We start from the raw sequence: 12,887 nt of genomic DNA on the forward strand, positions 1-12,887 counted from the left end.
CTGTAGTTCCCACGGTCCAGGAGGAAGCAGACCTTGAGGGGGATGCCCCGGAACCTACAGGGGAACAGATAGCTGAACTGGGGGACCTGCCTGAGCTGACCCATTGGCAGCAGGAAGGAGGCCCATCCACGGAGGAATTCTGCAGAGCGCAGAAGGAATGCCCTTCTCTCGTGGGTCTGCGGCATCAGACCAGGCCAACGGTGATCAGTCTGGAACACATTTCATTTACTGGGAGAATGACCTCCTGTATTCAGAGCCTAAGGTTGCTGAGCCTGGGTCAGCCCGTGCGCTGGTGGTACCCCAGAGCTTCAGAGCCTTCCTACTGGGGCTGGCTCACGATGTGCCATTGGCAGGGCATTTGGGGCAGGACAAGACCTTTGAAAGGCTTATCACCCACTTTTATTGGCCTCAAATGCGCAGGAGCTCAGACGTTCACTGCAAGACCTGTCAGACTTGCCAGGCAAGTGGAAAGAGTGGGAGGAAGCAGAAGGCTCCTCCCCGGGCATTCCCTGTGGTCAGTACCCCATTCCAGCGAGTGGGAATTGACATTGTGGGGCCACTGGGCCCCAGGACAGCCATGGGCAACAGGTTCATCCTGGTCCTGGTGGACCATGCCACCCGGTACCCGGAAGCCATCCCACTGAGGACAGTGACGGCCCCCGTGGTGGGAAGTGCACTGATAGGAATTTTCTCCAGAGTGGGATTCCCTCTAGAGGTGGTGTCTGACCGGGGTATCAATTTCATACCTAAGTATAGGAAATCCCTTTGGCAAGAGTGTGGTGTAACCTACAAGTTAACACCCCCAAGGAAATGAGTTGGTTGAGAGATTCAACCGTACCCTCAAAGGCATGATAATGGGTCTGGAAGAACCCATGAGGCATAAGTGGGACGTCCTCTTACAGGGCCTTCTCTTTGCTTACCGTGAGGTGCCACAGAAGTCTCTAGGGTTCAGCTCCTTTGAGTTCCTGTATGGCCACTCAGTGAGAGGACCTCTAAGTCTGGTCAAAGAAGGCTGGGAGCAATCTCCCAGGAAACCTCCCCAGAGTGTATATAGCTACATGCTGGCCTTCAGGAACCAGAATAGGCGTTTCAGAGCACTTGCTGGGGCAAATCTGGAAGCCAACCAGGAGGAGATGAAGCGGTGGTATGACCAAAATGACACTCTGGTAGAGCTTCAGCCTGGTCAAAAGGTGTGGGTCTTGGCCCCCGTGGAACCTTGTGCGCTCCAGGACAAGTGGACCGGCCCCTTTGAGGTGGTGGAGCGCAAGAGTCCTGTTACCTATTTGGTGGACTTGCGGTCTCCCAGGAACCCCTTGCGGGTCCTGCATGTCAACCGCCGTAAGTCCTACTTGGAGGGGTCCGAAGTGGGCATGCTCTTGGCAAACGATGGAGGAGGAGACTGTGCCTCTTCCTGACCTCCTGGCAGCCACAAAGCAAGATAGGTCAGTGGATGGAGTTAACCTCTCTCCCACTCTGACCCCTGAGCAACAGAATGACCGCCGCCAGTTGGTGGGACAGTTCTCTGATCTGTTCTCCCTGGTTCCTAGTATCACAGATTGGTGCGTCCATAATGTGGATACAGGAGACAGCTTACCTGAGAAGCACAAGGCTTACTTAGTAACTGACAGGGTCAGGGCTTGCATCAAAGAGGAGGTCTCAAAGATGCTTGCCCTTGGGGTGATTGAGTCCTCCAGCACTCCTTAGGCCAGCCCAGTGGTCTTGGTCCCGAAGGCTGCAGCGCCGGGTGCCACACCCGAACTCCGGTTCTGTGTGGACTACAGAGGGCTCAATTCAGTCAAGAAGATTGACCCGCACCCCATCCCCAGAGCTGATGAGCTCATTGATCGGTTAGGGGCTGCCCGGTACCTCAGCACGTTTGACTTGATGTCTGGGTACTGGCAGATCACCTGGATGAAATGGCAGTGTTCAGTGCCAGTTGGGAGGAACATCTGCGCCACCTCTAGGAACGGTTGATGGCACTGCGGAAGGCAGGCCTCACGATCAAGGCGAGCAAGTGCCAGATCGGGCAGGGTTCTGTGGTGCACTTGGGACAACAAGTTGGGAGCGGCCAGGTGGCGCCCCTTCAGCCCAAGATTGAAACCATCCTGGCTTGGGAACCCCCCAAAACCCAGACAGAGGTGAGGGCCTTCTTATGACTCACCAGGTACTACAGGAGGTTTGTCAAGGGATATGGCAACATTGTTGCACCCTTGACAGAGCTGACTTCCAAGAAGCAGCCAAAGAAAGTGATTTGGACTGACACCTGTCAGAAAGCTTTTGAGACCCTGAAAACTGCCATGTGCACGGCGCCTGTGCTCCTGGCACCCAACTACTCCAAAGAGTTCCTTGCGCAGACAGACGCTTCAGAGCATGGTGTAGGGGCTGTTCTCTCACAGATGAGGTCTTTGACCAACCTGTAGCCTTCATCAGTAGGAGGTTACTTCCACGGGAACAGAGGTGGAGTGCAATTGAGCGCGAGGCATTTGCTGTGGTCTGGGCACTGAAGAAGCTAAGGCCCTACCTGTTTGGGACTCACTTCCGGGTTCAGACAGACCACAGGCCCCTCAGATGGTTGATGCAAATGAGGGGTGAGAATCCAAAGCTGTTGAGGTGGTCCATTTCCCTACAGGGCATGGATTTCACGGTGGAGCACTGCCCTGGTTCACATCACGCCAATGCTGACGGTCTGTCCAGATTTTTCCGCCTTAGTGATGAGAACTCCCTGGGGTAGGGTAGTTCTCCCCACATGTTAGCTGGGGGGACACGTGTTAGACCTGGCACCTTGGCGTGAGTCTCCCTTCCACTTTTTGTTGCTGTGCCTCAGGTGTTTTGCTGGTGTTAGCTGCTCAGAGCACTGTGCCTCTGCCAATCAGTGCCACAGTGCAAGTGCTCCCTGTAGTAAATGTATATATGATTGGATTCCACGATTGGCTTATTTGGGTTACTGTCAGTCCCTAGTACAGTGCACCAGGAGTACCCAGGGCTTGTAAACTCCAAATGCTGCTAGTGGGCTTGCAGCACTGGTTGTGCCACCCACAGAAGCAGCCTTGTAAAATGTGTGTAAGGTCTGCCATTGCAGAACCTGCGTGCAGTCTGGTACTGTCATGCGGACTGTGCAAGTGCACCCACTTGACAGTCCCTAAACCTTTCCTTTTCTTCATATCAGTCATCCCTATGGTAGGCCCAAGGGCAGGGTGCATTGTAAGTATAAAGTAAGACAAGCCTGATGTGTGTGGCGTGTCCTAATAGTGAATTACAGCCATTTTCGTTTTTCACTATTGCAAGGCTACCTGTTCTCATAGGCCAGAATGGGCTGTTGGAATTATTACATTCTATAATCCTGACAGACTCAGGGAACATGGTAGAAATTCTAGTTTAGTATGCCTGAACTCAGAATAAGAAAATACATCTTTTAGTAAAGTATATTTTAATATCCTGTGTTTGCAAATACCACTTTTAGAAAGTAGGCATTTGCTTGCCTAACCCTTTCAGCCCGCCTCTGCTAGATGTGTATCTGTTGTCTGGTTTCTGTGAGTGACAGGCTGGGGCAGCCAGGTGGTGAATAGAGAAATTTACATCCAGATGGGTGGGAGGAGTGCACCTGGACTCTGAATAGGGCTGTGCCTTTCAATCACAATGCTGGCTCCACCTCCTGTGGAGCGTCTGATGTCTCTGCCCTGCACCCTGAAAAGAAAAGCCAGAGTCAAGGAAACAAAGTACTCCAGAACTGGGCTGAACTAGGCAAGGGCCCCCTGTCCTGAAAGAACAAAAGAATTGTGGTATAAGTTTTGGGACCTTGAGCCCAAGAAATCAGATCCTGCTTAACAAGAAGAAACCTCTGCCCGAAGAGAAGGAACTGGGAAAGTAAGAAGGAGTACTGTCCCTGACCTGGGGGATTGGCCTGCAGTGGTTGCCTTGCTGCTGAAGGAGAGGAGAAAAAGACTTTGCTTCAACTTGTGCTGAAAGATCTCCAAGGGATTGTGAATGAGCTTGCCCCCTGAACGAAGTCTCAGGACCAGTGGACTTCAACAACCTTGAGAAGGGCTGCTGAGAATGCCGTTTTCCCCGTAGCGCTGAAGCACCATGTGTGCCTCGTGAAGATCACCGCGTACACTGGGAAGCCCCGTGCCAAGCTGTCCGGCCCATGCAACGCAACTTTGTGGCCCCCCACGAGCCTCAGCTCGCAATGTAAAGGAAGGACCGCAGAAGCGTCCGCTGTGCGTGTTAGACTCTGTTGGTTCATTTCATCACCGTAGGGTCGAGCTGAGGGATACGAATATCAGACTGTTTAAAATACACATTTTAACAAGCATTCTTTTGCTAATAAGTATTGTAGACTATTTCTGGTGTTATTTGGTCTTGTGCTAAGCCTTTACATAAAAGATAATTACGTTTTGATATAAACCTAGTGTGGTGTCCGTTTGTGGTGTTGTCACTGAGTTGCTGTATGTGGTCACAAATGCTTAACCTATAACGCCTCTGAAAATAAGTCTTGTCTGCTCGTGTCACACTACCTAGAGGGTGAGCAGGGGTTATTTTGAGAGGGTAATCTCCTTATCCTGACTAGAGGAGAGGGTCCCTGCTTGTCACAAGTACCTACCTGTACCAACCAGAGACCCCCCAAATCTAACAGCCACCATAAGCCCCCTAACCTTACCAAGGAGCAAATAGTTTCTGGCAACTATCGAACATGACAACCCTCGATCCTTCAGGGATCGTGGAAACAGTACACTACGTTGCTGGGACAATCATTAGACAGAAACAGATACATAAGATTACAAGCACCGACAGAGTAAATGAAAGGTAGAATTCTACCATGGTGTTAAAATAGTAAATATATGCAGGCATATCGATACATGACAGTAATAAAACATACTCCTAAGAAGCAAACTCTACCTAAGTGTACTTAAGTGTACCTAGCAGATATGTGGGTGTAAAGCCAGGAATCCCCTAGGAAAGAGCGAACCCCATTGCCTGATGGGAGAGTACGAAGGACCCCTTCTTGGTCTCGAGTTGGACAGCCCCAAGGTATGTCAGACCAGTACATGCTGGAGCTTCTGTGTGCAGGGACCTCAGTGAGTGTATTGTGTCAGCGTGGAAGCTTCTCCTCTGGTTACCCAGTGAACATATGATTCTTTTATACCTAAAAGGTACCCTCAGGAGTTCTGCTTAGTTATGTAATGGCTTGCCATTATGTATAGTAGGCCTGTCGTCCACGGACGATAATAGAGGTGACTTTTGTACAGAGTTATTATACAGAAGGTGGTAATCCTGCTGTGTACGTCCTCGGTAGGGGATTAAGATATGATACTAGGAATCCTCGTGCATAACAAATTAGGTCAGTTTTGGAGAAAACATCTACATTTATTCAGCACATAACGAGGTAAAAGGGCAGTGCCAGAACTGTTATGCAGAGCATGGCAGAACTAATGTAGGTAAAAGGTCGTGTAGCTACCTAGGCCTATATTGGGGTACATTGGGGTTCATAACAGATGACTCCCAACTGATACTCTTTCTATTGGAGACGACCGCCTCTACAAAAAATAAGTCTCCACCTGTGTGTCCTCTGAAGCTACCTGGAAGAAATCCAAGTGCCTTAAACTCAACTCAACAGAGGTGGTGATCTTCAGAAGGGACGCTGGTGGCCAACTAATCACCGCCCAACAGCTATCCCCATGACCCAGGCCAGAAATTTGGGCATCATCATGGACATCAAACTAGACATGACAGCCCTGGTAAACTTAGTTAATGCCACCTGCTCCCACACCCTGAAGATGGCTACCAGAAAGCACTGGGAAAATGGTTTCCCATACCCTGATTACCAGCAGACTTGACAATGGCAACACATTCTATGCAGGAATCACCAAGAAGCTTCTACAGAGGCTCCAAACCATTCACAGCAAGGCTCATCCTCAACCTACCCAACCAGACCCACATATGCTTCCAGTTCAAACTGCTCATGCACACATACAAAGCACTACACAACACCAGTCCTATCTACCTCAACAGTTGCATACATTTCCACTTACCTCCCAGACACCTCATGCTCAGCTGGACTGGCACCCTTATCCACAAAGCCACTGTGGTGTTTGATTTGGGCTTGTGGAGGGTGTGACCTATTCAGCCCTTGAATGTTTTCATCATTTCTTTATGAGCAGGCAGTTTCAAAGTCTTCTGTCATAGGCCATTGTTGCAGATGGGGTTTAGCCAGATGAATTGGAGGATTTTCCTCAGATAGGTGTTAATGGAGGTCTGAACTTTGTTCGTGGTGATCAGTGTTGTCCTCCAGGTTTCTGCTTTATACAGAAACACCAATTTTACGTTGGTGTTTAAAAGCATTATCTTGGTTTGCAGGGTTAGATCCTTTGAGCTCAAGATATTCTTTGCTGAGTTAAGGCAGCCTTAGCTTTCCCAATTCTTGCCTTGATGTCGGCATCTGTCCTGCCCTGCTTGTCCATGACACTGCCCAGTTAGATGAAGGCCTCAACCTCTTTCAGCGCATTGCTTGCAAGAGTGACTGCAGTTGTGCTGGCCATGTTAGCCTTTAGGAGCTTGGTTTTTCGCCTGTAGATGTTGAGGCAAATTTGTGCTGATGTTGCTGCTACTTTGTCATTCCACAAAAAAACAGTTGTGACTCAGTAAAGAGACTACATTTTATACTCTAGTGTGAATGGTACATCACAGTGTACTGTCTCAAATTAAACTCACCATTGAATAGCACTAGTGAGCTACAACATGGTATAAGGTTGCAGGATCTTATAATCTGTCGTATTTCTTGCTCAGAATTTGCACTTATGTAAAATCCTCCTCGTCTTCCAGTGCAGACTAGGCTTTGTAAGAAGAATCCCCACCATGTAGGTGCACCACAGTAATGTAGGGCTGCCCTGTTAATGAGAGTCCATTTGCAGGGTGACTTGCTTATGATAATTTGTTTTCAGGATTGTTTACAATTGTTAAATGAGAATACATTTGCAGGGTGACTTGCTTATAATTATTTGCTTGCAGGATCATTTAAAATTCTGATTCACTCACAACGTCACTACATTAAAGGGTCCATCCTCAATGTCAATCCTAAAGTGGGGATCTGCCCTGGAAAGTTAATCTTAAAGGGGGAGAACAACCTAAAGGGTCATTTTGCAAGAGAATTATTTTCCTTGCTGAAATGTCCTGCTAATAAGAATCCTACCTTTAAGGTCACCTCATGAATGACAACCTACCCTGCAGTCATACCCTGCTGAGGATTTATCTTGTATGATTGCCCTCGATTAACAATGTACTCTGAAGGCTTAGTATACCTGGATCCACTTTAGAGGGTTATCCCATGGATGAGATTACACTTTACAGTTTGATCACGCCAACAAGAATTGCCTTTGTGTAACCCTTCTTTTGCATATTGTAATTTTTCTGCTACGAGCTTCACACTATTGTCTTTTTCTGATCTAGACTTTAATAAGAATGTACAAGCCAAAACCAATAAAGCCATCTGCTCTAAAGAACCCATTGACGTTTGATCACTTGTGTGTAAAGTCTCCCTGCTTTTTGTGTCCCAAAAATTATTTGTGAAAGATATAATGCATTTGTTCTAGACACCCTGCTTAGAAGGTGTGTCAGATTTCTTCAGCGGATGATAGTGAATGTATTCCATTAAAAACCAAAGAGATGTGGCTAGCTTGTTCACAAAGAAGATTCCTTCAGTGGGTGATAGTAAATGCATTGCAATAAAAGCAAAAAGATGTGACTAGCATTTTCCGATAGATCACATGTTTTGGCAACACAATATTTTGGCAGGAGACCTGTGATTTATTGTGCAAAAATATGAAAGTATAGCTTTCTCCTGCTTAAAACTGCACTCCTATTCAAGTCAATGTGAAAAATGAATCCTGCCTGACTTTATTTTCTAAATCTCCCCACTAGGTGTCCCAAATGTTGGTGTGGATGTGCATATGTTAATTGAATATCCGCACAATATGATTTCATAATATGGGTAATGTAATGTACACTTATATAGCGCGGCTGTCACCCCAAGGGTATCTTGGCGCTTAGATTACTGAGCAGCGAGTAATAACAGAGATAGGCACGGTCTAATCTCTAGGGAACAGTCTGGTTTTCAGTTCCTTCCTGAAACGGGACAAGGTGTTCAACTGTCTAAGCTCCAGGGAAAGTGCGTTCCAGAGTCTAGATGCTGTAAAACGAAAGGATCTGCTTCCCATTCGTACCTTCTTAACGTGGGGAACACAAGACCAGATATTCAGAAGAGGAGCGCAGGGATCTAGCAGGCGAGTACCATACAAATACGATATAAAACATTAAACTAAACCGTAATTATTGAGTGGCTTTTCCTGATTTCAACATGAACTCTCAGGAACTGATCCACAACCCATTCTTTGCATTATACCATTTCTGACCATGCTAAGGTGTTTTGGCTCAGGTCCTACAGTTCCCATCTAAATTTCTTGACCAGCATTAATATCTTGTTCAACGTTGATTATCTGTCATTTTGGTAGTAACACCTCTTGGTCTACAGCTTGAGTTAACAGATTGGCATGCATACGGTCTAAGTTATGAATGTTGATTCATTGAAGACAAAGATGGCTTCCTTTAGAAGGAAACATTCTTCTTTCAGGTGGTGGTTGGAGAGTAAGTTTCCTTATATGGTTGTAGTGTTATAAATACTTAAGTGTACTTTGTGAAATGAATCTTAATTGGAATGCCCACAGAGAGATGCATTGAATAAAGCTCTGGCTACTATGAACCGCTTAATAAAATTTAACATATTCCATTAAGCGCTTATTAAAAACTTGCAGTTTAAAAATGGCTCTGATTGCTTTATAGGATCTGATTCTTTTAGTTTTTGAGAATGCTCACAAAGGTAGAATAAATGATAGAAACCTCTGGAAAAAGCAGGCTCAGGTCCTACAGTTCCCATCTAAATTTCTTGACCAGCATTAATATCTTGTTCAACGTTGATAATCTGTCATTTTGGAAGTAACACCTCTTGTCTACAGCTTGAGTTAACAGCTTGGCATGCATACGGTCTAAGTTATAAATGTTGATTCATTGAAGACAAAAATGGCTTCCTTTAAAAGGAAACATTCTGCTTTCAGGTGGAGGTTGGAGAGTAAGTTTCCTTATATGGTTGTAGTGTTATAAATACTTAAGTGTACTTTGTGAAATGAATCTTAATTGGAATGCCCACAGAGAGATGCATTGAATAAAGCGCTGGCTGCTATGAACTGCTTAATAAAATTTAACATATTCTATTAAGTGCTTATTAAAAACTTGCAGTTTAAAAATGGCTCTGGTTGCTTTATAGGATCTGATTCTTCTAGTTTTTGAGAATGCTCACAGAGGTAGAATAAATGAGAGAAACCTCTGGAAAAAGCAGTCTTATTGCCAGTGTCAGGGGGGGATAGAAACTCAGTGCCTTGAGCTGGGTTTGAGTAACATTTGAATCTAAAAGCCTTGAGATCCAATTTCCTAAGAGGCCTACTTATAGGGTCTGCCATTTTAATGTGGTTCTTTGCTTCATGGATGTGCTGAGGGGTGAAAATCAGTGGATACTTACTAACGTTCTTTAGTTCTAGAAAATATTGGGTAAATACGAAATTAAAGTAGGCCAGAGAGGATGGTTTGAACTAGGAAAACCCACTATTCCTAGATAAAGAAAGGGTAGGGAGCTTTAGCAGCTGATCTACTTATTCATAATCAAATAGTTATCATCATGAAACAGACTTTGTATCTTTGAAGCCATGATAAAACTTGCATGGAAACAAGTGGGTATTTTCTGTTGATCAGACCCAGATAGTTATTCTTTGTGATGTGACTGGGCAAAATCTACCGATAAATTTACTATAATAATCATAATGGAGTTGTGGTGGATGATGGTAGTGATTCAGTTAGTAAGGCACAGAATGCATTACTTCACCTGTCATTAAATTTGTGCTAAATACTTAATAGCAAGGACATGGCATCTGCCTCTGTTGTTAAAAACAGTAGAATATGCTTTTGAAATGCTGTTTGTAATGAGTAGAGCCCCTGTGCAGTGCTTTCCAGCTTTTCTTCCCTGCCACCGTGTGATATCAGCTCCTCTCCATGGGACCATGTAAAGGGAGCTGATGCTCTGTAACACACAATGGCACTGTGTCAGTTGACAGTTTTGATATGCACACTTAATAAAGGGAATTTATTTACTCAAACCCATTTCTTTATTCTTGCATCTAAGTTCAATATAACAAGTAAATGTGATGTGTGATTTATTCACGAGAGCTGAACGTGCTGCACTAATCCATTTACTCTGGTGCAGTATTACCATCAAGACGTAAAAGATTTTGTGAGCATATGTAAGCTTTTTTTTCTATCGACTCCTCCCTACTCTTGTCAAAAGATGGAGTAAATCCCTTTCTAATGGAGGGTTAGAAACAGATCACCTCATAAAGTGCTGGAGGCAAAAAAAGTTCAATTGTGCTCAAGGGATAGCAGCTCCTATGCTCCTTTTACACTGTGTGTGATTACACACACAAAAATGCATAAACATAGTCGCAAATAGAAATGCTCATATATTTTTAAAGAGTAGCGGCCTGTTTGTTTCCAGGCCTTCTGTAGTAGGGGAACTCTGTGTATAGTCATAATCTAGTGAATAGTCCCGCCCATGTGCGTGGACCCCGGAGCAATCAAAAATAATCTCTTATAGTGTCAAAAAATGCAGAAATGCATAGACACTTAAGAGAGAATTTAAAGACAGATAATGCAGCCTAAAAAGGCTACACTGTCCAGTACTTCAACTAGAAATTCCACCATAAAATCCACAAAACAGCAAAAGCCTGTACAGATTTCCCTTGCTTTACCAGCAAAATCCCTCAGGAATGATAGAGAGAAGAACCTGGACAGACAAGCCCTATAGGCTGCCATTATGTGGCTCAAAACAGGATACTGTGCCTTTAAGAGAATCTTCCAGAACCTTCTCCCAGTATCCCAGAATGCATAGCAGGTCCAACTTACTTTCAGTTCTTTTTTCCGGCTCCTGCAAGCAGGACCCTGGAGCATTGAGCTCTCCCTTTTTAGGGTTGTTTAGTGTTTTTTCATTGCAATTTAGTTTGGAGTACTTTTAAAGTACTTTGTGACTTTTCTTCTTGGTGTTTGCACTCTTTTTTTGTCGAATATGCCTTCTTTATTCAACAAATGCCCTGAGTGCTCCAGGAAGATGGCTAAGTCAGACCCTCATGAGGTGTGTATCCTCTGCCTGCCCTCTTCCCATGTTCCAGAGAAGTGTGAGATCTGTAAAGGCTTCTCTGGCAGGACCCTGAAAGACAGGAGGAAGATCAGACTTCAGGGCCTCGAGGAAAGGAGGCTGAAGGCTCAAGGTGGGTCTGCTGGGGCTTCATCTGCCCATGCTGAGGCCTCTGGGGGGCTCCCCAGGGGCAGGAAGTCCAGCAAACGTCCTATTTCTCCGTCTGGATCAGTGGCTCCGACCACGACGTCGAGGGGAAGGTCCACGGCCAGTTCCCAGTCTCCCCAGGGCTCTGGGTCGAGAAAACGTCGCCCGTCGACGTCGAGGAGCTTACACCGGCCGCCGTCGAACCCAGTGACGGTTTCTTCGACGTCGAGTGGACGGCGTCGACGGACAAGGCGTCGGCGCTCGCCGTCGAGGCGACACCGCCGTTCGCCGTCAAGGTCATCATCGTCGTCGAGGGGATCCTCGTCGTCGAGGCCGCAGTCGAAGCGGAAGAGATCGCCGTCGAGGCAGAAAGGGTCTCCGGCGAAGAAGAAGTCGACGTCGAGGCGATCGAGGTCGCCGTCGAGGCAGTCGAAGAGGTCGCCGTCGAGGCAGTCGAAGAGGTCGCCGCCGAGGCGATCGAAGAGGTCGCCGTCGAGGCGGTCGAAGAGGTCGCCGTCGAGGCGGTCGACGCCGAGGCACAAGCGATCGTTGTCGAGGTTTCGAGGATCGTCTATCTGGTCAGGTTCGACGTCGAGGCATAGAAGCCGGTCGACGCCGAGGCATGTAAACCGGTCGACGCCGAAGGGCCGCTCGACGTCGAGGGGACCACGTTCGACGTCTGACCACCGGTCTTCGACGTCAGGGGGTCGTAGGGACAGGCCGAAGACTGTGGGGGTCTCCCCTCAGTCAGGATGGGATGGTGGCTCACCGGGAACGGCCTACTCAGAGGTGTATACCCCTAAGAAGACTATTACACCTCCTCCTCCTTTGCCTAGAGGTCCTCCTCCGAGGGCTCCGACTCCTCCTCCATTGCCTCCTCTGCCTGCTCGTCCTTCCGGACCGCAGGCCCCGGTACCGGGTGTTCCTCCTCCGGTTCCACCGAGAACGGTGTCGATGCCCAGATTTCCGACACCTCCGAAGAAGACTCCTAAGTCGAAGGTTCCTCCTAAGCCCAAGACGTCAGAGCCGGGGAAGCCGGCGGAGCGTCCCAGACCCAGGAGATTGAGGTCTCGCTCAGGGAGGAGAGATAGATCTAGGAGTGGACACGGATCCTCCTCGAGATCCAGACATCGCCATAGGAGGCATAGGTCCAGGTCTCGTTCGGCCTCTGGGACCCGTTCGTATTCACCTACATTGTCGGATTCACCGGAGACGAGGGTGTCTCCGATAGATGACATTGGCACGTTCCAGGAGGTTCTCCTGAGAGGGGCTGCGAAGTTGGGAATCAAGGTTACGGCCCCTACGCCCTCAACTTCTGTGATCTTTGAGACGCTGCATACGAAACACCTGTCTCGCCCCCTCCTGCCTTTGGTGCCAGGACTGGTTGAGCCGGCTGAACAGCTCTTCCTTGCGCCGGCGGTGGTGAAAGCTGCCCCTTCCAGGCTCATCAAGAAATACAGGGCGCCAGAGTCGGACCCGGCTTTCTTGCGGAAGGACCCGGTACCGGATTCAG

Source organism: Lissotriton helveticus, chromosome 3_2 (genome assembly GCF_964261635.1).
Source record: "Lissotriton helveticus chromosome 3_2, aLisHel1.1, whole genome shotgun sequence".
NCBI classification, from domain to species: Eukaryota; Metazoa; Chordata; class Amphibia; order Caudata; family Salamandridae; genus Lissotriton; species Lissotriton helveticus.